Below are 24,575 nucleotides of genomic sequence, written 5' to 3' on the forward strand. Positions count from 1 at the left end.
GTAACGCTTGTTCGCCTGGCAGCGAAGAGACAAAGCGGTTTGCTTGTTCGCCAGACAGTGGGCAGATTAGGCAGTCTCCTTGTTTGTGCCACAGAAAACATCCACAGTGGTTCCTCATTCTGCGAGACAGTGAACAGACAGAGCCTTTTGCTTGTTCTCCAGACAGTGGGCAGATTAGGCAGTCTCCTTGTTTGTGAGACAGCGAACATCCACAGTGGTTCCTCATTCTGCGAGGCAGCGAACAGAGAGAGCCTTTTGCTTGTTCGCCTGGCAGCGAAGAGACACAGTGGTTTCCTTGTTCGCCAGGCAGCGAAGAGACAAAGCGGTCTGCTTGTTTGCCAGGCGGTGGACAGATTAGGCAGTCTCCTTGTTTGTGAGACAGCGAACATCCACAGTGGTTCCCCATTCTGCGAGGCAGCCAAGAGACACAGTGTTTTTCTTGGTCGCCTGGGAGCGAAGAGACGAAGCGGTCTGCTTGTTCGCCAGGCACTGGACAGATTAGGCAGTCTCCTTGTTTGTGAGACAGCGAACATCCACAGTGGTCACTCCTTCTGCGAGGCAGCGAACAGAGAGAGCCTTTTGCTTGTTCACCTGGCAGCGAAGAGACGAAGCGGTCTGCTTGTTCGACAGGCAGCAAACAGATTAGGCAGTCTCCTTGTTTGTGAGACAGCGAACATCCACACTGGTCACTCATTGTGCGAGGCAGCGAAGAGACACAGCGGTTTGCTTGTTCGCCAGGCAGCCAAGAGACAAAGCGGTTTGCTTATTCGCCAGACAGTTGGCAGATTAGGCAGTCTCCTTGTTTGTGAGACAGCGAAAATCCACAGTGCTTCCTCATTCTGCGAGGCAGCGAAGAGACAGAGCGTTTTGCTTGTTCGCCTGGCAGCGAAGAGACACAGCGGTTTGCTTGTTCACCAGGCAGTGAAGAGACGAAGCAGTCTGCTTGTTCTCCAGGCAGCGAAAATATTAGGCAGTCTCCTTGTTTGTGAGACAGCGAACATCCACTGTGGTTCCCCATTCTGCGAGGCAGCGAAGAGACACAGTGTTTTTCTTGTTCGCCTGGGAGCGAAGAGACGAAGCAGTCTGCTTGTTCGCCAGGCACTGGACAGATTAGGCATTCTCCTTGTTTGTGAGACAGCGAACATCCACTGTGGTTCCTCATTCTGCGAGGCAGCAAACAGAGAGAGCCTTTTGCTTGTTCGCCTGGCAGCGAAGAGACGAAGCGGTCTGCTTGTTCGCCAGGCAGCGAAAAGATTAGGCAGTCTCCTTGTTTGTGAGACAGCGAACATCCACGGTGGTCACTCATTCTGCGAGGCAGCCAAGAGACACAGTGGTCTGCTTGTTCGTGAGGCAGCGGACAGATGCAGTGGTTTGCCAGACAGCGAGGTAGTGAACAGAGAGAGTGGTTCGCTTGTTTGCGGGGCAGGGATGTTTCGCCATGGTTGGCTTTTTGGTGAGTAGGCGAATAGACGCAGTGATGTGCTTTTTTTTGCGAGTCAGCGAAGAGACGAAGCGGTCTGCTTGTTCGCCAGGCAGCGAACAGATCAGGCAGTCTCCTTGTTTGTGAGACAGCGAACATCCACAGTGGTTCCTCATTCTGCCAGGCAGCCAAGAGACGCAGCGGTCGGCTTGTTCGCCAGGCAGCGAACAGATTAGGCACTCTCCTTGTTTGTGAGACAGCGAACATCCACAGTGGTCACTCATTCTGCGAGGCAGCCAAGAGACCTAGCGTTCTGCTTGTTCGCCATGCAGCGAAGAGATTAGGCACTCTCCTTGTTTGTGAGACAGCGAACATCCAGAGTGGTCACTCATTCTGCGAGGCAGCGAAGAGACACAGCGGTTTGCTTGTTCACCAGGCAGCGAAGAAACGCAGCGGTTTGCTTGTTCGCCAGGCAGCCAAGAGACAAAGCGGTTTGCTTATTCGCCAGACAGTTGGCAGATTAGGCAGTCTCCTTGTTTGTGAGACAGCGAAAATCCACAGTGCTTCCTCATTCTGCGAGGCAGCGAAGAGACACAGCGGTTTGCTTGTTCACCAGGCAGTGAAGAGACGAAGCAGTCTGCTTGTTCTCCAGGCAGCGAAAATATTAGGCAGTCTCCTTGTTTGTGAGACAGCGAACATCCACTGTGGTTCCCCATTCTGCGAGGCAGCGAAGAGACACAGTGTTTTTCTTGTTCGCCTGGGAGCGAAGAGACGAAGCAGTCTGCTTGTTCTCCAGGCACTGGACAGATTAGGCAGTCTCCTTGTTTGTGAGACAGCGAACATCCACAGTGGTTCCTCATTCTGCGAGGCAGCGAACAGAGAAAGCCTTTTGCTTGTTCGCCTGGCAGCGAAGAGACGAAGCGGTCTGCTTGTTCGCCAGGCAGCGAACAGATTAGGCAGTCTCCTTGTTTGTGAGACAGAAAACATCCACAGTGGTCACTCCTTCTGCGAGGCAGTGAAGAGACAGAGTGGTCTGCTTGTTCGCCAGGCAGCGAACAGATTAGGCAGTCTCCTTGTTTGTGAGACAGAAAACATCCACAGTGGTCACTCCTTCTGCGAGGCAGTGAAGAGACAGAGTGGTCTGCTTGTTCGCCAGGCAGCGAACAGATTAGGCAGTCTCCTTGTTTGTGAGACAGCGAACATCCACAGTGGCTCCTCATTCTGCTAGACAGCGAAAGGACAGAGCGTAACGCTTGTTCGCCTGGCAGCGAAGAGACAAAGCGGTTTGCTTGTTCGCCAGACAGTGGGCAGATTAGGCAGTCTCCTTGTTTGTGCCACAGAAAACATCCACAGTGGTTCCTCATTCTGCGAGACAGTGAACAGACAGAGCCTTTTGCTTGTTCTCCAGACAGTGGGCAGATTAGGCAGTCTCCTTGTTTGTGAGACAGCGAACATCCACAGTGGTTCCTCATTCTGCGAGGCAGCGAACAGAGAGAGCCTTTTGCTTGTTCGCCTGGCAGCGAAGAGACACAGTGGTTTCCTTGTTCGCCAGGCAGCGAAGAGACAAAGCGGTCTGCTTGTTTGCCAGGCGGTGGACAGATTAGGCAGTCTCCTTGTTTGTGAGACAGCGAACATCCACTGTGGTTCCCCATTCTGCGAGGCAGCCAAGAGACACAGTGTTTTTCTTGGTCGCCTGGGAGCGAAGAGACGAAGCGGTCTGCTTGTTCGCCAGGCACTGGACAGATTAGGCAGTCTCCTTGTTTGTGAGACAGCGAACATCCACAGTGGTCACTCCTTCTGCGAGGCAGCGAACAGAGAGAGCCTTTTGCTTGTTCGCCTGGCAGCGAAGAGACACAGTGGTTTCCTTGTTCGCCAGGCAGCGAAGAGACAAAGCGGTCTGCTTGTTTGCCAGGCGGTGGACAGATTAGGCAGTCTCCTTGTTTGTGAGACAGCGAACATCCACAGTGGTTCCTCATTCTGCCAGGCAGCGAAGAGACAGAGCGTTTTGCTTCTTCGCCTGGCAGCGAAGAGACACAGCGGTTTGCTTGTTCGCCAGGCAGTGAAGAGACGAAGCAGTCTGCTTGTTCTTCATGCAGCGAAAATATTAGGCAGTCTCCTTGTTTGTGAGACAGTCAACATCCACAGTGGTTCCCCATTCTGCGAGGCAGCGAAGAGACACAGTGGTTTTCTTGTTCGCCTGGGAGCGAAGAGACGAAGCAGTCTGCTTGTTCGCCAGGCAGCAAACAGATTAGGCAGTCTCCTTGTTTGTGAGACAGCGAACATCCACTGTGCTCACACATTCTGCGAGGCCGCCAAGAGACACAGTGGTCTGCTTGTTCGTGAGGCAGCGGACAGATGCAGTGGTTTGCCAGACAGCGAGGTAGTGAACAGAGAGAGTGGTTCGCTTGTTTGCGGGGCAGGGATGTTTCGCCATGGTTGGCTTTTTGGTGAGTGGGCGAATAGACGCAGTGATGTGCTTTTTTTGCGAGTCAGCGAAGAGACGAAGCGGTCTGCTTGTTCGCCAGGCAGCGAACAGATTAGGCAGTCTCCTTGTTTGTGACACAGAAAACATCCACAGTGGTTCCTCATACTGCGAGGCAGCGAACAGAGAGAGCCTTTTGCTTGTTCGCCTGGCAGCGAAGAGACACAGTGGTTTCCTTGTTCGCCAGGCAGCGAAGAGACAAAGCGGTCTGCTTGTTTGCCAGGCGGTGGACAGATTAGGCAGTCTCCTTGTTTGTGAGACAGCGAACATCCACCGTGGTTCCTCATTCTGCGAGGCAGCGAACAGAGAGAGCCTTTTGCTTGTTCGCCTGGCAGCGAAGAGATTAGGCAGTCTCCTTGTTTGTGAGACAGCGAACATCCACGGTGGTCCCTCCTTCTGCGAGGCAGCGAAGAGACAGAGCCTTTTGCTTGTTCGCCAGGCAGCGAAGAAACGCAGTGGTTTGCTTGTTCGCCAGGCAGCCAAGAGACAAAGCGGTTTGCTTGTTCGCCAGACAGTTGGCAGATTAGGCAGTCTCCTTGTTTGTGAGACAGCGAAAATCCACAGTGCTTCCTCATTCTGCGAGGCAGCGAAGAGACACAGCGGTTTGCTTGTTCACCAGGCAGTGAAGAGACGAAGCAGTCTGCTTGTTCTCCAGGCACTGGACAGATTAGGCAGTCTCCTTGTTTTTGAGACAGCGAACATCCACAGTGGTTCCCCGTTCTGCGAGGCAGCGAAGAGACACAGTGGTTTTCTTGTTCGCCTGGGAGCGAAGAGACGAAGCAGTCTGCTTGTTCGCCAGGCACTGGACAGATTAGGCAGTCTCCTTGTTTGTGAGACAGCGAACATCCACAGTGGTTCCTCATTCTGCGAGGCAGCGAACAGAGAAAGCCTTTTGCTTGTTCGCCTGGCAGCGAAGAGACGAAGCGGTCTGCTTGTTCGCCAGGCAGCGAACAGATTAGGCAGTCTCCTTTTTTGTGAGACAGCGAACATCCACGGTCGTCACTCCTTCTGCGAGGCAGCGAAGAGACAGAGCCTTTTGCTTGTTCGCCTGGCAGCGAAGAGACGAAGCGGTCTGCTTGTTCGCCAGGCAGCAAACAGATTAGGCAGTCTCCTTGTTTGTGAGACAGCGAACATCCACAGTGGTCACTCATTGTGCGAGGCAGCGAAGAGACACAGTGGTTTGCTTGTTCGCCAGGCAGCGAAGAAACGCAGCGGTTTGCTTGTTCGCCAGGCAGCGAACAGATTAGGCAGTCTCCTTGTTTGTGAGACAGAAAACATCCACAGTGGTCACTCCTTCTGCGAGGCAGTGAAGAGACAGAGTGGTCTGCTTGTTCGCCAGGCAGCGAACAGATTAGGCAGTCTCCTTGTTTGTGAGACAGCGAACATCCACAGTGGCTCCTCATTCTGCCAGGCAGCCAAAAGACGCAGCGGTCGGCTTGTTCGCCAGGCACTGGACAGATTAGGCAGTCTCCTTGTTTGTGAGACAGCGAACATCCACTGTGGTTCCTCATTCTGCGAGGCAGCAAACAGAGAGAGCCTTTTGCTTGTTCGCCTGGCAGCGAAGAGACGAAGCGGTCTGCTTGTTCGCCAGGCAGCGAAAAGATTAGGCAGTCTCCTTGTTTGTGAGACAGCGAACATCCACGGTGGTCACTCATTCTGCGAGGCAGCCAAGAGACACAGTGGTCTGCTTGTTCGTGAGGCAGCGGACAGATGCAGTGGTTTGCCAGACAGCGAGGTAGTGAACAGAGAGAGTGGTTCGCTTGTTTGCGGGGCAGGGATGTTTCGCCATGGTTGGCTTTTTGGTGAGTGGGCGAATAGACGCAGTGATGTGCTTTTTTTGCGAGTCAGCGAAGAGACGAAGCGGTCTGCTTGTTCGCCAGGCAGCGAACAGATCAGGCAGTCTCCTTGTTTGTGACACAGAAAACATCCACAGTGGTTCCTCATTCTGCGAGGCAGCGAACAGAGAGAGCCTTTTGCTTGTTCGCCTGGCAGCGAAGAGACACAGTGGTTTCCTTGTTCGCCAGGCAGCGAAGAGACAAAGCGGTCTGCTTGTTTGCCAGGCGGTGGACAGATTAGGCAGTCTCCTTGTTTGTGAGACAGCGAACATCCACAGTGGTTCCTCATTCTGCGAGGCAGCGAACAGAGAGAGCCTTTTGCTTGTTCGCCTGGCAGCGAAGAGATTAGGCAGTCTCCTTGTTTGTGAGACAGCGAACATCCACGGTGGTCACTCCTTCTGCGAGGCAGCGAAGAGACAGAGCCTTTTGCTTGTTCGCCTGGCAGCGAAGAGACGAAGCGGTCTGCTTGTTCGCCAGGCAGCAAACAGATTAGGCAGTCTCCTTGTTTGTGAGACAGCGAACATCCACAGTGCTCACTCATTGTGCGAGGCAGCGAAGAGAAACCGCCTTTTGCTTGTTCGCCAGGCAGCGAAGAAACGCAGTGGTTTGCTTGTTCGCCAGGCAGCCAAGAGACAAAGCGGTTTGCTTGTTCGCCAGACAGTTGGCAGATTAGGCAGTCTCCTTGTTTGTGAGACAGCGAAAATCCACAGTGCTTCCTCATTCTGCGAGGCAGCGAAGAGACACAGCGGTTTGCTTGTTCACCAGGCAGTGAAGAGACGAAGCAGTCTGCTTGTTCTCCAGGCACTGGACAGATTAGGCAGTCTCCTTGTTTTTGAGACAGCGAACATCCACAGTGGTTCCCCGTTCTGCGAGGCAGCGAAGAGACACAGTGGTTTTCTTGTTCGCCTGGGAGCGAAGAGACGAAGCAGTCTGCTTGTTCGCCAGGCACTGGACAGATTAGGCAGTCTCCTTGTTTGTGAGACAGCGAACATCCACAGTGGTTCCTCATTCTGCGAGGCAGCGAACAGAGAAAGCCTTTTGCTTGTTCGCCTGGCAGCGAAGAGACGAAGCGGTCTGCTTGTTCGCCAGGCAGCGAACAGATTAGGCAGTCTCCTTTTTTGTGAGACAGCGAACATCCACGGTCGTCACTCCTTCTGCGAGGCAGCGAAGAGACAGAGCCTTTTGCTTGTTCGCCTGGCAGCGAAGAGACGAAGCGGTCTGCTTGTTCGCCAGGCAGCAAACAGATTAGGCAGTCTCCTTGTTTGTGAGACAGCGAACATCCACAGTGGTCACTCATTGTGCGAGGCAGCGAAGAGACACAGTGGTTTGCTTGTTCGCCAGGCAGCGAAGAAACGCAGCGGTTTGCTTGTTCGCCAGGCAGCGAACAGATTAGGCAGTCTCCTTGTTTGTGAGACAGAAAACATCCACAGTGGTCACTCCTTCTGCGAGGCAGTGAAGAGACAGAGTGGTCTGCTTGTTCGCCAGGCAGCGAACAGATTAGGCAGTCTCCTTGTTTGTGAGACAGCGAACATCCACAGTGGCTCCTCATTCTGCTAGACAGCGAAAGGACAGAGCGTAACGCTTGTTCGCCTGGCAGCGAAGAGACAAAGCGGTTTGCTTGTTCGCCAGACAGTGGGCAGATTAGGCAGTCTCCTTGTTTGTGCCACAGAAAACATCCACAGTGGTTCCTCATTCTGCGAGACAGTGAACAGACAGAGCCTTTTGCTTGTTCTCCAGACAGTGGGCAGATTAGGCAGTCTCCTTGTTTGTGAGACAGCGAACATCCACAGTGGTTCCTCATTCTGCGAGGCAGCGAACAGAGAGAGAGCCTTTTGCTTGTTCGCCTGGCAGCGAAGAGACACAGTGGTTTCCTTGTTCGCCAGGCAGCGAAGAGACAAAGCGGTCTGCTTGTTTGCCAGGCGGTGGACAGATTAGGCAGTCTCCTTGTTTGTGAGACAGCGAACATCCACAGTGGTTCCCCATTCTGCGAGGCAGCCAAGAGACACAGTGTTTTTCTTGGTCGCCTGGGAGCGAAGAGACGAAGCGGTCTGCTTGTTCGCCAGGCACTGGACAGATTAGGCAGTCTCCTTGTTTGTGAGACAGCGAACATCCACAGTGGTCACTCCTTCTGCGAGGCAGCGAACAGAGAGAGCCTTTTGCTTGTTCACCTGGCAGCGAAGAGACGAAGCGGTCTGCTTGTTCGACAGGCAGCAAACAGATTAGGCAGTCTCCTTGTTTGTGAGACAGCGAACATCCACACTGGTCACTCATTGTGCGAGGCAGCGAAGAGACACAGCGGTTTGCTTGTTCGCCAGGCAGCCAAGAGACAAAGCGGTTTGCTTATTCGCCAGACAGTTGGCAGATTAGGCAGTCTCCTTGTTTGTGAGACAGCGAAAATCCACAGTGCTTCCTCATTCTGCGAGGCAGCGAAGAGACAGAGCGTTTTGCTTGTTCGCCTGGCAGCGAAGAGACACAGCGGTTTGCTTGTTCACCAGGCAGTGAAGAGACGAAGCAGTCTGCTTGTTCTCCAGGCAGCGAAAATATTAGGCAGTCTCCTTGTTTGTGAGACAGTGAACATCCACTGTGGTTCCCCATTCTGCGAGGCAGCGAAGAGACACAGTGTTTTTCTTGTTCGCCTGGGAGCGAAGAGACGAAGCAGTCTGCTTGTTCGCCAGGCACTGGACAGATTAGGCATTCTCCTTGTTTGTGAGACAGCGAACATCCACTGTGGTTCCTCATTCTGCGAGGCAGCAAACAGAGAGAGCCTTTTGCTTGTTCGCCTGGCAGCGAAGAGACGAAGCGGTCTGCTTGTTCGCCAGGCAGCGAAAAGATTAGGCAGTCTCCTTGTTTGTGAGACAGCGAACATCCACGGTGGTCACTCATTCCGCGAGGCAGCCAAGAGACACAGTGGTCTGCTTGTTCGTGAGGCAGCGGACAGATGCAGTGGTTTGCCAGACAGCGAGGTAGTGAACAGAGAGAGTGGTTCGCTTGTTTGCGGGGCAGGGATGTTTCGCCATGGTTGGCTTTTTGGTGAGTAGGCGAATAGACGCAGTGATGTGCTTTTTTTTGCGAGTCAGCGAAGAGACGAAGCGGTCTGCTTGTTCGCCAGGCAGCAAACAGATTAGGCAGTCTCCTTGTTTGTGAGACAGCGAACATCCACAGTGCTCACTCATTGTGCGAGGCAGCGAAGAGAAACCGCCTTTTGCTTGTTCGCCAGGCAGCGAAGAAACGCAGTGGTTTGCTTGTTCGCCAGGCAGCCAAGAGACAAAGCGGTTTGCTTGTTCGCCAGACAGTTGGCAGATTAGGCAGTCTCCTTGTTTGTGAGACAGCGAAAATCCACAGTGCTTCCTCATTCTGCGAGGCAGCGAAGAGACACAGCGGTTTGCTTGTTCACCAGGCAGTGAAGAGACGAAGCAGTCTGCTTGTTCTCCAGGCACTGGACAGATTAGGCAGTCTCCTTGTTTTTGAGACAGCGAACATCCACAGTGGTTCCCCGTTCTGCGAGGCAGCGAAGAGACACAGTGGTTTTCTTGTTCGCCTGGGAGCGAAGAGACGAAGCAGTCTGCTTGTTCGCCAGGCACTGGACAGATTAGGCAGTCTCCTTGTTTGTGAGACAGCGAACATCCACAGTGGTTCCTCATTCTGCGAGGCAGCGAACAGAGAAAGCCTTTTGCTTGTTCGCCTGGCAGCGAAGAGACGAAGCGGTCTGCTTGTTCGCCAGGCAGCGAACAGATTAGGCAGTCTCCTTTTTTGTGAGACAGCGAACATCCACGGTCGTCACTCCTTCCGCGAGGCAGCGAAGAGACAGAGCCTTTTGCTTGTTCGCCTGGCAGCGAAGAGACGAAGCGGTCTGCTTGTTCGCCAGGCAGCAAACAGATTAGGCAGTCTCCTTGTTTGTGAGACAGCGAACATCCACAGTGGTCACTCATTGTGCGAGGCAGCGAAGAGACACAGTGGTTTGCTTGTTCGCCAGGCAGCGAAGAAACGCAGCGGTTTGCTTGTTCGCCAGGCAGCGAACAGATTAGGCAGTCTCCTTGTTTGTGAGACAGCGAACATCCACAGTGGCTCCTCATTCTGCTAGACAGCGAAAGGACAGAGCGTAACGCTTGTTCGCCTGGCAGCGAAGAGACAAAGCGGTTTGCTTGTTCGCCAGACAGTGGGCAGATTAGGCAGTCTCCTTGTTTGTGCCACAGAAAACATCCACAGTGGTTCCTCATTCTGCGAGACAGTGAACAGACAGAGCCTTTTGCTTGTTCTCCAGACAGTGGGCAGATTAGGCAGTCTCCTTGTTTGTGAGACAGCGAACATCCACAGTGGTTCCTCATTCTGCGAGGCAGCGAACAGAGAGAGCCTTTTGCTTGTTCGCCTGGCAGCGAAGAGACACAGTGGTTTCCTTGTTCGCCAGGCAGCGAAGAGACAAAGCGGTCTGCTTGTTTGCCAGGCGGTGGACAGATTAGGCAGTCTCCTTGTTTGTGAGACAGCGAACATCCACTGTGGTTCCCCATTCTGCGAGGCAGCCAAGAGACACAGTGTTTTTCTTGGTCGCCTGGGAGCGAAGAGACGAAGCGGTCTGCTTGTTCGCCAGGCACTGGACAGATTAGGCAGTCTCCTTGTTTGTGAGACAGCGAACATCCACAGTGGTCACTCCTTCTGCGAGGCAGCGAACAGAGAGAGCCTTTTGCTTGTTCACCTGGCAGCGAAGAGACGAAGCGGTCTGCTTGTTCGACAGGCAGCAAACAGATTAGGCAGTCTCCTTGTTTGTGAGACAGCGAACATCCACACTGGTCACTCATTGTGCGAGGCAGCGAAGAGACACAGCGGTTTGCTTGTTCGCCAGGCAGCCAAGAGACAAAGCGGTTTGCTTATTCGCCAGACAGTTGGCAGATTAGGCAGTCTCCTTGTTTGTGAGACAGCGAAAATCCACAGTGCTTCCTCATTCTGCGAGGCAGCGAAGAGACAGAGCGTTTTGCTTGTTCGCCTGGCAGCGAAGAGACACAGCGGTTTGCTTGTTCACCAGGCAGTGAAGAGACGAAGCAGTCTGCTTGTTCTCCAGGCAGCGAAAATATTAGGCAGTCTCCTTGTTTGTGAGACAGTGAACATCCACTGTGGTTCCCCATTCTGCGAGGCAGCGAAGAGACACAGTGTTTTTCTTGTTCGCCTGGGAGCGAAGAGACGAAGCAGTCTGCTTGTTCGCCAGGCACTGGACAGATTAGGCATTCTCCTTGTTTGTGAGACAGCGAATATCCACTGTGGTTCCTCATTCTGCGAGGCAGCAAACAGAGAGAGCCTTTTGCTTGTTCGCCTGGCAGCGAAGAGACGAAGCGGTCTGCTTGTTCGCCAGGCAGCGAAAAGATTAGGCAGTCTCCTTGTTTGTGAGACAGCGAACATCCACGGTGGTCACTCATTCTGCGAGGCAGCCAAGAGACACAGTGGTCTGCTTGTTCGTGAGGCAGCGGACAGATGCAGTGGTTTGCCAGACAGCGAGGTAGTGAACAGAGAGAGTGGTTCGCTTGTTTGCGGGGCAGGGATGTTTCGCCATGGTTGGCTTTTTGGTGAGTAGGCGAATAGACGCAGTGATGTGCTTTTTTTTGCGAGTCAGCGAAGAGACGAAGCGGTCTGCTTGTTCGCCAGGCAGCAAACAGATTAGGCAGTCTCCTTGTTTGTGAGACAGCGAACATCCACAGTGCTCACTCATTGTGCGAGGCAGCGAAGAGAAACCGCCTTTTGCTTGTTCGCCAGGCAGCGAAGAAACGCAGTGGTTTGCTTGTTCGCCAGGCAGCCAAGAGACAAAGCGGTTTGCTTGTTCGCCAGACAGTTGGCAGATTAGGCAGTCTCCTTGTTTGTGAGACAGCGAAAATCCACAGTGCTTCCTCATTCTGCGAGGCAGCGAAGAGACACAGCGGTTTGCTTGTTCACCAGGCAGTGAAGAGACGAAGCAGTCTGCTTGTTCTCCAGGCACTGGACAGATTAGGCAGTCTCCTTGTTTTTGAGACAGCGAACATCCACAGTGGTTCCCCGTTCTGCGAGGCAGCGAAGAGACACAGTGGTTTTCTTGTTCGCCTGGGAGCGAAGAGACGAAGCAGTCTGCTTGTTCGCCAGGCACTGGACAGATTAGGCAGTCTCCTTGTTTGTGAGACAGCGAACATCCACAGTGGTTCCTCATTCTGCGAGGCAGCAAACAGAGAGAGCCTTTTGCTTGTTCGCCTGGCAGCGAAGAGACGAAGCGGTCTGCTTGTTCGCCAGGCAGCGAACAGATTAGGCAATCTCCTTTTTTGTGAGACAGCGAACATCCACGGTCGTCACTCCTTCCGCGAGGCAGCGAAGAGACAGAGCCTTTTGCTTGTTCGCCTGGCAGCGAAGAGACGAAGCGGTCTGCTTGTTCGCCAGGCAGCAAACAGATTAGGCAGTCTCCTTGTTTGTGAGACAGCGAACATCCACAGTGGTCACTCATTGTGCGAGGCAGCGAAGAGACACAGTGGTTTGCTTGTTCGCCAGGCAGCGAAGAAACGCAGCGGTTTGCTTGTTCGCCAGGCAGCGAACAGATTAGGCAGTCTCCTTGTTTGTGAGACAGTGAACATCCACAGTGGCTCCTCATTCTGCTAGACAGCGAAAGGACAGAGCGTAACGCTTGTTCGCCTGGCAGCGAAGAGACAAAGCGGTTTGCTTGTTCGCCAGACAGTGGGCAGATTAGGCAGTCTCCTTGTTTGTGCCACAGAAAACATCCACAGTGGTTCCTCATTCTGCGAGACAGTGAACAGACAGAGCCTTTTGCTTGTTCTCCAGACAGTGGGCAGATTAGGCAGTCTCCTTGTTTGTGAGACAGCGAACATCCACAGTGGTTCCTCATTCTGCGAGGCAGCGAACAGAGAGAGCCTTTTGCTTGTTCGCCTGGCAGCGAAGAGACACAGTGGTTTCCTTGTTCGCCAGGCAGCGAAGAGACAAAGCGGTCTGCTTGTTTGCCAGGCGGTGGACAGATTAGGCAGTCTCCTTGTTTGTGAGACAGCGAACATCCACAGTGGTTCCCCATTCTGCGAGGCAGCCAAGAGACACAGTGTTTTTCTTGGTCGCCTGGGAGCGAAGAGACGAAGCGGTCTGCTTGTTCGCCAGGCACTGGACAGATTAGGCAGTCTCCTTGTTTGTGAGACAGCGAACATCCACAGTGGTCACTCCTTCTGCGAGGCAGCGAACAGAGAGAGCCTTTTGCTTGTTCACCTGGCAGCGAAGAGACGAAGCGGTCTGCTTGTTCGACAGGCAGCAAACAGATTAGGCAGTCTCCTTGTTTGTGAGACAGCGAACATCCACACTGGTCACTCATTGTGCGAGGCAGCGAAGAGACACAGCGGTTTGCTTGTTCACCAGGCAGCGAAGAAACGCAGCGGTTTGCTTGTTCGCCAGGCAGCCAAGAGACAAAGCGGTTTGCTTATTCGCCAGACAGTTGGCAGATTAGGCAGTCTCCTTGTTTGTGAGACAGCGAAAATCCACAGTGCTTCCTCATTCTGCGAGGCAGCGAAGAGACAGAGCGTTTTGCTTGTTCGCCTGGCAGCGAAGAGACACAGCGGTTTGCTTGTTCACCAGGCAGTGAAGAGACGAAGCAGTCTGCTTGTTCTCCAGGCAGCGAAAATATTAGGCAGTCTCCTTGTTTGTGAGACAGTGAACATCCACAGTGGCTCCTCATTCTGCGAGGCAGCCAAGAGACACAGTGTTTTTCTTGGTCGCCTGGGAGCGAAGAGACGAAGCGGTCTGCTTGTTCGCCAGGCACTGGACAGATTAGGCAGTCTCCTTGTTTGTGAGACAGCTAACATCCACAGTGGTCACTCATTGTGCGAGGCAGCGAAGAGACACAGTGGTTTGCTTGTTCGCCAGGCAGCGAAGAAACGCAGCGGTTTGCTTGTTCGCCAGGCAGCGAACAGATTAGGCAGTCTCCTTGTTTGTGAGACAGAAAACATCCACAGTGGTCACTCCTTCTGCGAGGCAGTGAAGAGACAGAGTGGTCTGCTTGTTCGCCAGGCAGCGAACAGATTAGGCAGTCTCCTTGTTTGTGAGACAGCGAACATCCACAGTGGCTCCTCATTCTGCTAGACAGCGAAAGGACAGAGCGTAACGCTTGTTCGCCTGGCAGCGAAGAGACAAAGCGGTTTGCTTGTTCGCCAGACAGTGGGCAGATTAGGCAGTCTCCTTGTTTGTGCCACAGAAAACATCCACAGTGGTTCCTCATTCTGCGAGACAGTGAACAGACAGAGCCTTTTGCTTGTTCTCCAGACAGTGGGCAGATTAGGCAGTCTCCTTGTTTGTGAGACAGCGAACATCCACAGTGGTTCCTCATTCTGCGAGGCAGCGAACAGAGAGAGCCTTTTGCTTGTTCGCCTGGCAGCGAAGAGACACAGTGGTTTCCTTGTTCGCCAGGCAGCGAAGAGACAAAGCGGTCTGCTTGTTTGCCAGGCGGTGGACAGATTAGGCAGTCTCCTTGTTTGTGAGACAGCGAACATCCACTGTGGTTCCCCATTCTGCGAGGCAGCCAAGAGACACAGTGTTTTTCTTGGTCGCCTGGGAGCGAAGAGACGAAGCGGTCTGCTTGTTCGCCAGGCACTGGACAGATTAGGCAGTCTCCTTGTTTGTGAGACAGCGAACATCCACAGTGGTCACTCCTTCTGCGAGGCAGCGAACAGAGAGAGCCTTTTGCTTGTTCACCTGGCAGCGAAGAGACGAAGCGGTCTGCTTGTTCGACAGGCAGCAAACAGATTAGGCAGTCTCCTTGTTTGTGAGACAGCGAACATCCACACTGGTCACTCATTGTGCGAGGCAGCGAAGAGACACAGCGGTTTGCTTGTTCGCCAGGCAGCCAAGAGACAAAGCGGTTTGCTTATTCGCCAGACAGTTGGCAGATTAGGCAGTCTCCTTGTTTGTGAGACAGCGAAAATCCACAGTGCTTCCTCATTCTGCGAGGCAGCGAAGAGACAGAGCGTTTTGCTTGTTCGCCTGGCAGCGAAGAGACACAGCGGTTTGCTTGTTCACCAGGCAGTGAAGAGACGAAGCAGTCTGCTTGTTCTCCAGGCAGCGAAAATATTAGGCAGTCTCCTTGTTTGTGAGACAGTGAACATCCACTGTGGTTCCCCATTCTGCGAGGCAGCGAAGAGACACAGTGTTTTTCTTGTTCGCCTGGGAGCGAAGAGACGAAGCAGTCTGCTTGTTCGCCAGGCACTGGACAGATTAGGCATTCTCCTTGTTTGTGAGACAGCGAATATCCACTGTGGTTCCTCATTCTGCGAGGCAGCAAACAGAGAGAGCCTTTTGCTTGTTCGCCTGGCAGCGAAGAGACGAAGCGGTCTGCTTGTTCGCCAGGCAGCGAAAAGATTAGGCAGTCTCCTTGTTTGTGAGACAGCGAACATCCACGGTGGTCACTCATTCTGCGAGGCAGCCAAGAGACACAGTGGTCTGCTTGTTCGTGAGGCAGCGGACAGATGCAGTGGTTTGCCAGACAGCGAGGTAGTGAACAGAGAGAGTGGTTCGCTTGTTTGCGGGGCAGGGATGTTTCGCCATGGTTGGCTTTTTGGTGAGTAGGCGAATAGACGCAGTGATGTGCTTTTTTTTGCGAGTCAGCGAAGAGACGAAGCGGTCTGCTTGTTCGCCAGGCAGCAAACAGATTAGGCAGTCTCCTTGTTTGTGAGACAGCGAACATCCACAGTGCTCACTCATTGTGCGAGGCAGCGAAGAGAAACCGCCTTTTGCTTGTTCGCCAGGCAGCGAAGAAACGCAGTGGTTTGCTTGTTCGCCAGGCAGCCAAGAGACAAAGCGGTTTGCTTGTTCGCCAGACAGTTGGCAGATTAGGCAGTCTCCTTGTTTGTGAGACAGCGAAAATCCACAGTGCTTCCTCATTCTGCGAGGCAGCGAAGAGACACAGCGGTTTGCTTGTTCACCAGGCAGTGAAGAGACGAAGCAGTCTGCTTGTTCTCCAGGCACTGGACAGATTAGGCAGTCTCCTTGTTTTTGAGACAGCGAACATCCACAGTGGTTCCCCGTTCTGCGAGGCAGCGAAGAGACACAGTGGTTTTCTTGTTCGCCTGGGAGCGAAGAGACGAAGCAGTCTGCTTGTTCGCCAGGCACTGGACAGATTAGGCAGTCTCCTTGTTTGTGAGACAGCGAACATCCACAGTGGTTCCTCATTCTGCGAGGCAGCGAACAGAGAAAGCCTTTTGCTTGTTCGCCTGGCAGCGAAGAGACGAAGCGGTTTGCTTATTCGCCAGACAGTTGGCAGATTAGGCAGTCTCCTTTTTTGTGAGACAGCGAACATCCACGGTCGTCACTCCTTCCGCGAGGCAGCGAAGAGACAGAGCCTTTTGCTTGTTCGCCTGGCAGCGAAGAGACGAAGCGGTCTGCTTGTTCGCCAGGCAGCAAACAGATTAGGCAGTCTCCTTGTTTGTGAGACAGCGAACATCCACAGTGGTCACTCATTGTGCGAGGCAGCGAAGAGACACAGTGGTTTGCTTGTTCGCCAGGCAGCGAAGAAACGCAGCGGTTTGCTTGTTCGCCAGGCAGCGAACAGATTAGGCAGTCTCCTTGTTTGTGAGACAGCGAACATCCACAGTGGCTCCTCATTCTGCTAGACAGCGAAAGGACAGAGCGTAACGCTTGTTCGCCTGGCAGCGAAGAGACAAAGCGGTTTGCTTGTTCGCCAGACAGTGGGCAGATTAGGCAGTCTCCTTGTTTGTGCCACAGAAAACATCCACAGTGGTTCCTCATTCTGCGAGACAGTGAACAGACAGAGCCTTTTGCTTGTTCTCCAGACAGTGGGCAGATTAGGCAGTCTCCTTGTTTGTGAGACAGCGAACATCCACAGTGGTTCCTCATTCTGCGAGGCAGCGAACAGAGAGAGCCTTTTGCTTGTTCGCCTGGCAGCGAAGAGACACAGTGGTTTCCTTGTTCGCCAGGCAGCGAAGAGACAAAGCGGTCTGCTTGTTTGCCAGGCGGTGGACAGATTAGGCAGTCTCCTTGTTTGTGAGACAGCGAACATCCACTGTGGTTCCCCATTCTGCGAGGCAGCCAAGAGACACAGTGTTTTTCTTGGTCGCCTGGGAGCGAAGAGACGAAGCGGTCTGCTTGTTCGCCAGGCACTGGACAGATTAGGCAGTCTCCTTGTTTGTGAGACAGCGAACATCCACAGTGGTCACTCCTTCTGCGAGGCAGCGAACAGAGAGAGCCTTTTGCTTGTTCACCTGGCAGCGAAGAGACGAAGCGGTCTGCTTGTTCGACAGGCAGCAAACAGATTAGGCAGTCTCCTTGTTTGTGAGACAGCGAACATCCACACTGGTCACTCATTGTGCGAGGCAGCGAAGAGACACAGCGGTTTGCTTGTTCGCCAGGCAGCCAAGAGACAAAGCGGTTTGCTTATTCGCCAGACAGTTGGCAGATTAGGCAGTCTCCTTGTTTGTGAGACAGCGAAAATCCACAGTGCTTCCTCATTCTGCGAGGCAGCGAAGAGACAGAGCGTTTTGCTTGTTCGCCTGGCAGCGAAGAGACACAGCGGTTTGCTTGTTCACCAGGCAGTGAAGAGACGAAGCAGTCTGCTTGTTCTCCAGGCAGCGAAAATATTAGGCAGTCTCCTTGTTTGTGAGACAGTGAACATCCACTGTGGTTCCCCATTCTGCGAGGCAGCGAAGAGACACAGTGTTTTTCTTGTTCGCCTGGGAGCGAAGAGACGAAGCAGTCTGCTTGTTCGCCAGGCACTGGACAGATTAGGCATTCTCCTTGTTTGTGAGACAGCGAACATCCACTGTGGTTCCTCATTCTGCGAGGCAGCAAACAGAGAGAGCCTTTTGCTTGTTCGCCTGGCAGCGAAGAGACGAAGCGGTCTGCTTGTTCGCCAGGCAGCGAAAAGATTAGGCAGTCTCCTTGTTTGTGAGACAGCGAACATCCACGGTGGTCACTCATTCTGCGAGGCAGCCAAGAGACACAGTGGTCTGCTTGTTCGTGAGGCAGCGGACAGATGCAGTGGTTTGCCAGACAGCGAGGTAGTGAACAGAGAGAGTGGTTCGCTTGTTTGCGGGGCAGGGATGTTTCGCCATGGTTGGCTTTTTGGTGAGTAGGCGAATAGACGCAGTGATGTGCTTTTTTTTGCGAGTCAGCGAAGAGACGAAGCGGTCTGCTTGTTCGCCAGGCAGCAAACAGATTAGGCAGTCTCCTTGTTTGTGAGACAGCGAAAATCCACAGTGCTTCCTCATTCTGCGAGGCAGCGAAGAGACACAGCGGTTTGCTTGTTCACCAGGCAGTGAAGAGACGAAGCAGTCTGCTTGTTCTCCAGGCACTGGACAGATTAGGCAGTCTCCTTGTTTTTGAGACAGCGAACATCCACAGTGGTTCCCCGTTCTGCGAGGCAGCGAAGAGACACAGTGGTTTTCTTGTTCGCCTGGGAGCGAAGAGACGAAGCAGTCTGCTTGTTCGCCAGGCACTGGACAGATTAGGCAGTCTCCTTGTTTGTGAGACAGCGAACATCCACAGTGGTTCCTCATTCTGCGAGGCAGCGAACAGAGAAAGCCTTTTGCTTGTTCGCCTGGGAGCGAAGAGACGAAGCGGTCTGCTTGTTCGCCAGGCAGCAAACAGATTAGGCAGTCTCCTTGTTTGTGAGACAGCGAACATCCACAGTGGTTCCTCATTCTGCCAGGCAGCGAAGAGACAGAGCATTTTGCTTCTTCGCCTGGCAGCGAAGAGACACAGCGGTTTGCTTGTTCGCCAGGCAGTGAAGAGACGAAGCAGTCTGCTTGTTCTTCATGCAGCGAAAAGATTAGGCAGTCTCCTTGTTTGTGAGACAGTCAACATCCACAGTGGTTCCCCATTCTGCGAGGCAGCGAAGAGACACAGTGGTTTTCTTGTTCCCCTGGGAGCGAAGAGACGAAGCAGTCTGCTTGTTCGCCAGGCAGCAAACAGATTAGGCAGTCTCCTTGTTTGTGAGACAGCGAACATCCACTGTGCTCACACATTCTGCGAGGCCGCCAAGAGACACAGTGGTCTGCTTGTTCGTGAGGCAGCGGACAGATGCAGTGGTTTGCCAGACAGCGAGGTAGTGAACAGAGAGAGTGGTTCGCTTGTTTGCGGGGCAGGGATGTTTCGCCATGGTTGGCTTTTTGGTGAGTGGGCGAATAGACGCAGTGATGTGCTTTTTTTTGCGAGTCAGCGAAGAGACGAAGCGGTCTGCTTGTTCGCCAGGCAGCAAACAGATTAGGCAGTCTCCTTGTTTGTGAGACAGCGAAAATCCACAGTGCTTCCTCATTCTGCGAGGCAGCGAAGAGACACAGCGGTTTGCTTGTTCACCAGGCAGTGAAGAGACGAAGCGGTCTGCTTGTTCGCCAGGCAGCGAACAGATCAGGCAGTCTCCTTGTTTGTGAGACAGCGAACATCCACAGTGGTTCCTCATTCTGCCAGGCAGCCAAGAGACGCAGCGGTCGGCTTGTTCGCCAGGCAGCGAACAGATTAGGCACTCTCCTTGTTTGTGAGACAGCGAACATCCACAGTGGTCACTCATTCTCCGAGGCAGCCAAGAGACCTAGCGTTCTGCTTGTTCGCCATGCAGGGAAGAGATTAGGCACTCTCCTTGTTTGTGAGACAGCGAACATCCAGAGTGGTCACTCATTCTGCGAGGCAGCGAATTGGCACAGCGTTCTGCTTCTTCGCCAAGCAGTGGACAGATTAGGTAGTCTCCTTGTTTGTGAGACAGCGAACATCCACAGTGGTCACGCATTCTGCGAGGCAGCGAAGAGACACAGCGGTCTGCTTGTTCGCCAGGCAGCGAAGAGATTAGCCAGTCTCCTTGTTTGTGAGACAGCCAACATCCACAGTGGTCACTCATTGTGCGAGGTAGCGAAAAGACACAGCGGTTTGCTTTTTCGCCAGGCAGCGAAGAGACGAAGCGTTTTGCTTGCTCGCCAGGCAGTGGACAGATTAGGCAGTCTCCGTGTTTGTGAGACAGCCAACATCCACAGTGGTCACTCATTCTGCGAGGCAGTGAAGAGACAGAGTGGTCTGCTTGTTCGCCAGGCAGCGAACAGATTAGGCAGTCTCCTTGTTTGTGAGACAGCGAACATCCACAGTGGCTCCTCATTCTGCTAGACAGCGAAAGGACAGAGCGTAACGCTTGTTCGCCTGGCAGCGAAGAGACAAAGCGGTTTGCTTGTTCGCCAGACAGTGGGCAGATTAGGCAGTCTCCTTGTTTGTGCCACAGAAAACATCCACAGTGGTTCCTCATTCTGCGAGACAGTGAACAGACAGAGCCTTTTGCTTGTTCTCCAGACAGTGGGCAGATTAGGCAGTCTCCTTGTTTGTGAGACAGCGAACATCCACAGTGGTTCCTCATTCTGCGAGGCAGCGAACAGAGAGAGCCTTTTGCTTGTTCGCCTGGCAGCGAAGAGACACAGTGGTTTCCTTGTTCGCCAGGCAGCGAAGAGACAAAGCGGTCTGCTTGTTTGCCAGGCGGTGGACAGATTAGGCAGTCTCCTTGTTTGTGAGACAGCGAACATCCACAGTGGTTCCCCATTCTGCGAGGCAGCCAAGAGACACAGTGTTTTTCTTGGTCGCCTGGGAGCGAAGAGACGAAGCGGTCTGCTTGTTCGCCAGGCACTGGACAGATTAGGCAGTCTCCTTGTTTGTGAGACAGCGAACATCCACAGTGGTCACTCCTTCTGCGAGGCAGCGAAGAGACACAGCGGTTTGCTTGTTCACCAGGCAGCGAAGAAACGCAGCGGTTTGCTTGTTCGCCAGGCAGCCAAGAGACGAAGCGGTCTGCTTGTTCGCCAGGCAGCGAACAGATTAGGCAGTCTCCTTGTTTGTGACACAGAAAACATCCACAGTGGTTCCTCATTCTGCGAGGCAGCGAACAGAGAGAGCCTTTTGCTTGTTCGCCTGGCAGCGAAGAGACACAGTGGTTTCCTTGTTCGCCAGGCAGCGAAGAGACAAAGCGGTCTGCTTGTTTGCCAGGCGGTGGACAGATTAGGCAGTCTCCTTGTTTGTGAGACAGCGAACATCCACAGTGGTTCCTCATTCTGCCAGGCAGCGAAGAGACAGAGCGTTTTGCTTCTTCGCCTGGCAGCGAAGAGACACAGCGGTTTGCTTGTTCGCCAGGCAGTGAAGAGACGAAGCAGTCTGCTTGTTCTCCAGGCAGCGAAAATATTAGGCAGTCTCCTTGTTTGTGAGACAGTCAACATCCACAGTGGTTCCCCATTCTGCGAGGCAGCGAAGAGACACAGTGGTTTTCTTGTTCGCCTGGGAGCGAAGAGACGAAGCAGTCTGCTTGTTCGCCAGGCAGCAAACAGATTAGGCAGTCTCCTTGTTTGTGAGACAGCGAACATCCACTGTGCTCACACATTCTGCGAGGCCGCCAAGAGACACAGTGGTCTGCTTGTTCGTGAGGCAGCGGACAGATGCAGTGGTTTGCCAGACAGCGAGGTAGTGAACAGAGAGAGTGGTTCGCTTGTTTGCGGGGCAGGGATGTTTCGCCATGGTTGGCTTTTTGGTGAGTGGGCGAATAGACGCAGTGATGTGCTTTTTTTGCGAGTCAGCGAAGAGACGAAGCGGTCTGCTTGTTCGCCAGGCAGCGAACAGATTAGGCAGTCTCCTTGTTTGTGACACAGAAAACATCCACAGTGGTTCCTCATTCTGCGAGGCAGCGAACAGAGAGAGCCTTTTGCTTGTTCGCCTGGCAGCGAAGAGACACAGTGGTTTCCTTGTTCGCCAGGCAGCGAAGAGACAAAGCGGTCTGCTTGTTTGCCAGGCGGTGGACAGATTAGGCAGTCTCCTTGTTTGTGAGACAGCGAACATCCACAGTGGTTCCTCATTCTGCGAGGCAGCGAACAGAGAGAGCCTTTTGCTTGTTCGCCTGGCAGCGAAGAGATTAGGCAGTCTCCTTGTTTGTGAGACAGCGAACATCCACGGTGGTCACTCCTTCTGCGAGGCAGCGAAGAGACAGAGCCTTTTGCTTGTTCGCCAGGCAGCGAAGAAACGCAGTGGTTTGCTTGTTCGCCAGGCAGCCAAGAGACAAAGCGGTTTGCTTGTTCGCCAGACAGTTGGCAGATTAGGCAGTCTCCTTGTTTGTGAGACAGCGAAAATCCACAGTGCTTCCTCATTCTGCGAGGCAGCGAAGAGACACAGCGGTTTGCTTGTTCACCAGGCAGTGAAGAGACGAAGCAGTCTGCTTGTTCTCCAGGCACTGGACAGATTAGGCAGTCTCCTTGTTTTTGAGACAGCGAACATCCACAGTGGTTCCCCGTTCTGCGAGGCAGCGAAGAGACACAGTGGTTTTCTTGTTCGCCTGGGAGCGAAGAGACGAAGCAGTCTGCTTGTTCGCCAGGCACTGGACAGATTAGGCAGTCTCCTTGTTTGTGAGACAGCGAACATCCACAGTGGTTCCTCATTCTGCGAGGCAGCGAACAGAGAAAGCCTTTTGCTTGTTCGCCTGGCAGCGAAGAGACGAAGCGGTCTGCTTGTTCGCCAGGCAGCGAACAGATTAGGCAGTCTCCTTTTTTGTGAGACAGCGAACATCCACGGTCGTCACTCCTTCTGCGAGGCAGCGAAGAGACAGAGCCTTTTGCTTGTTCGCCTGGCAGCGAAGAGACGAAGCGGTCTGCTTGTTCGCCAGGCAGCAAACAGATTAGGCAGTCTCCTTGTTTGTGAGACAGCGAACATCCACAGTGGTCACTCATTGTGCGAGGCAGCGAAGAGACACAGTGGTTTGCTTGTTCGCCAGGCAGCGAAGAAACGCAGCGGTTTGCTTGTTCGCCAGGCAGCGAACAGATTAGGCAGTCTCCTTGTTTGTGAGACAGAAAACATCCACAGTGGTCACTCCTTCTGCGAGGCAGTGAAGAGACAGAGTGGTCTGCTTGTTCGCCAGGCAGCGAACAGATTAGGCAGTCTCCTTGTTTGTGAGACAGCGAACATCCACAGTGGCTCCTCATTCTGCTAGACAGCGAAAGGACAGAGCGTAACGCTTGTTCGCCTGGCAGCGAAGAGACAAAGCGGTTTGCTTGTTCGCCAGACAGTGGGCAGATTAGGCAGTCTCCTTGTTTGTGCCACAGAAAACATCCACAGTGGTTCCTCATTCTGCGAGACAGTGAACAGACAGAGCCTTTTGCTTGTTCTCCAGACAGTGGGCAGATTAGGCAGTCTCCTTGTTTGTGAGACAGCGAACATCCACAGTGGTTCCTCATTCTGCGAGGCAGCGAACAGAGAGAGAGCCTTTTGCTTGTTCGCCTGGCAGCGAAGAGACACAGTGGTTTCCTTGTTCGCCAGGCAGCGAAGAGACAAAGCGGTCTGCTTGTTTGCCAGGCGGTGGACAGATTAGGCAGTCTCCTTGTTTGTGAGACAGCGAACATCCACAGTGGTTCCCCATTCTGCGAGGCAGCCAAGAGACACAGTGTTTTTCTTGGTCGCCTGGGAGCGAAGAGACGAAGCGGTCTGCTTGTTCGCCAGGCACTGGACAGATTAGGCAGTCTCCTTGTTTGTGAGACAGCGAACATCCACAGTGGTCACTCCTTCTGCGAGGCAGCGAACAGAGAGAGCCTTTTGCTTGTTCACCTGGCAGCGAAGAGACGAAGCGGTCTGCTTGTTCGACAGGCAGCAAACAGATTAGGCAGTCTCCTTGTTTGTGAGACAGCGAACATCCACACTGGTCACTCATTGTGCGAGGCAGCGAAGAGACACAGCGGTTTGCTTGTTCGCCAGGCAGCCAAGAGACAAAGCGGTTTGCTTATTCGCCAGACAGTTGGCAGATTAGGCAGTCTCCTTGTTTGTGAGACAGCGAAAATCCACAGTGCTTCCTCATTCTGCGAGGCAGCGAAGAGACAGAGCGTTTTGCTTGTTCGCCTGGCAGCGAAGAGACACAGCGGTTTGCTTGTTCACCAGGCAGTGAAGAGACGAAGCAGTCTGCTTGTTCTCCAGGCAGCGAAAATATTAGGCAGTCTCCTTGTTTGTGAGACAGTGAACATCCACTGTGGTTCCCCATTCTGCGAGGCAGCGAAGAGACACAGTGTTTTTCTTGTTCGCCTGGGAGCGAAGAGACGAAGCAGTCTGCTTGTTCGCCAGGCACTGGACAGATTAGGCATTCTCCTTGTTTGTGAGACAGCGAACATCCACTGTGGTTCCTCATTCTGCGAGGCAGCAAACAGAGAGAGCCTTTTGCTTGTTCGCCTGGCAGCGAAGAGACGAAGCGGTCTGCTTGTTCGCCAGGCAGCGAAAAGATTAGGCAGTCTCCTTGTTTGTGAGACAGCGAACATCCACGGTGGTCACTCATTCTGCGAGGCAGCCAAGAGACACAGTGGTCTGCTTGTTCGTGAGGCAGCGGACAGATGCAGTGGTTTGCCAGACAGCGAGGTAGTGAACAGAGAGAGTGGTTCGCTTGTTTGCGGGGCAGGGATGTTTCGCCATGGTTGGCTTTTTGGTGAGTGGGCGAATAGACGCAGTGATGTGCTTTTTTTTGCGAGTCAGCGAAGAGACGAAGCGGTCTGCTTGTTCGCCAGGCAGCGAACAGATCAGGCAGTCTCCTTGTTTGTGGGACAGCGAACATCCACAGTGGTTTCTCATTCTGCCAGGCAGCCAAAAGACGCAGCGGTCGGCTTGTTCGCCAGGCACTGGACAGATTAGGCAGTCTCCTTGTTTGTGAGACAGCGAATATCCACAGTGGTTCCTCATTCTGCGAGGCAGCGAACAGAGAGAGCCTTTTGCTTGTTCACCTGGCAGCGAAGAGACGAAGCGGTCTGCTTGTTCGCCAGGCAGCAAACAGATTAGGCAGTCTCCTTGTTTGTGAGACAGCGAACATCCACAGTGGTTCCTCATTCTGCCAGGCAGCGAAGAGACAGAGCAT

The sequence above is a fragment of the Apteryx mantelli genome, chromosome 8 (genome assembly GCF_036417845.1).
Source record: "Apteryx mantelli isolate bAptMan1 chromosome 8, bAptMan1.hap1, whole genome shotgun sequence".
Classification (NCBI taxonomy): domain Eukaryota; kingdom Metazoa; phylum Chordata; class Aves; order Apterygiformes; family Apterygidae; genus Apteryx; species Apteryx mantelli.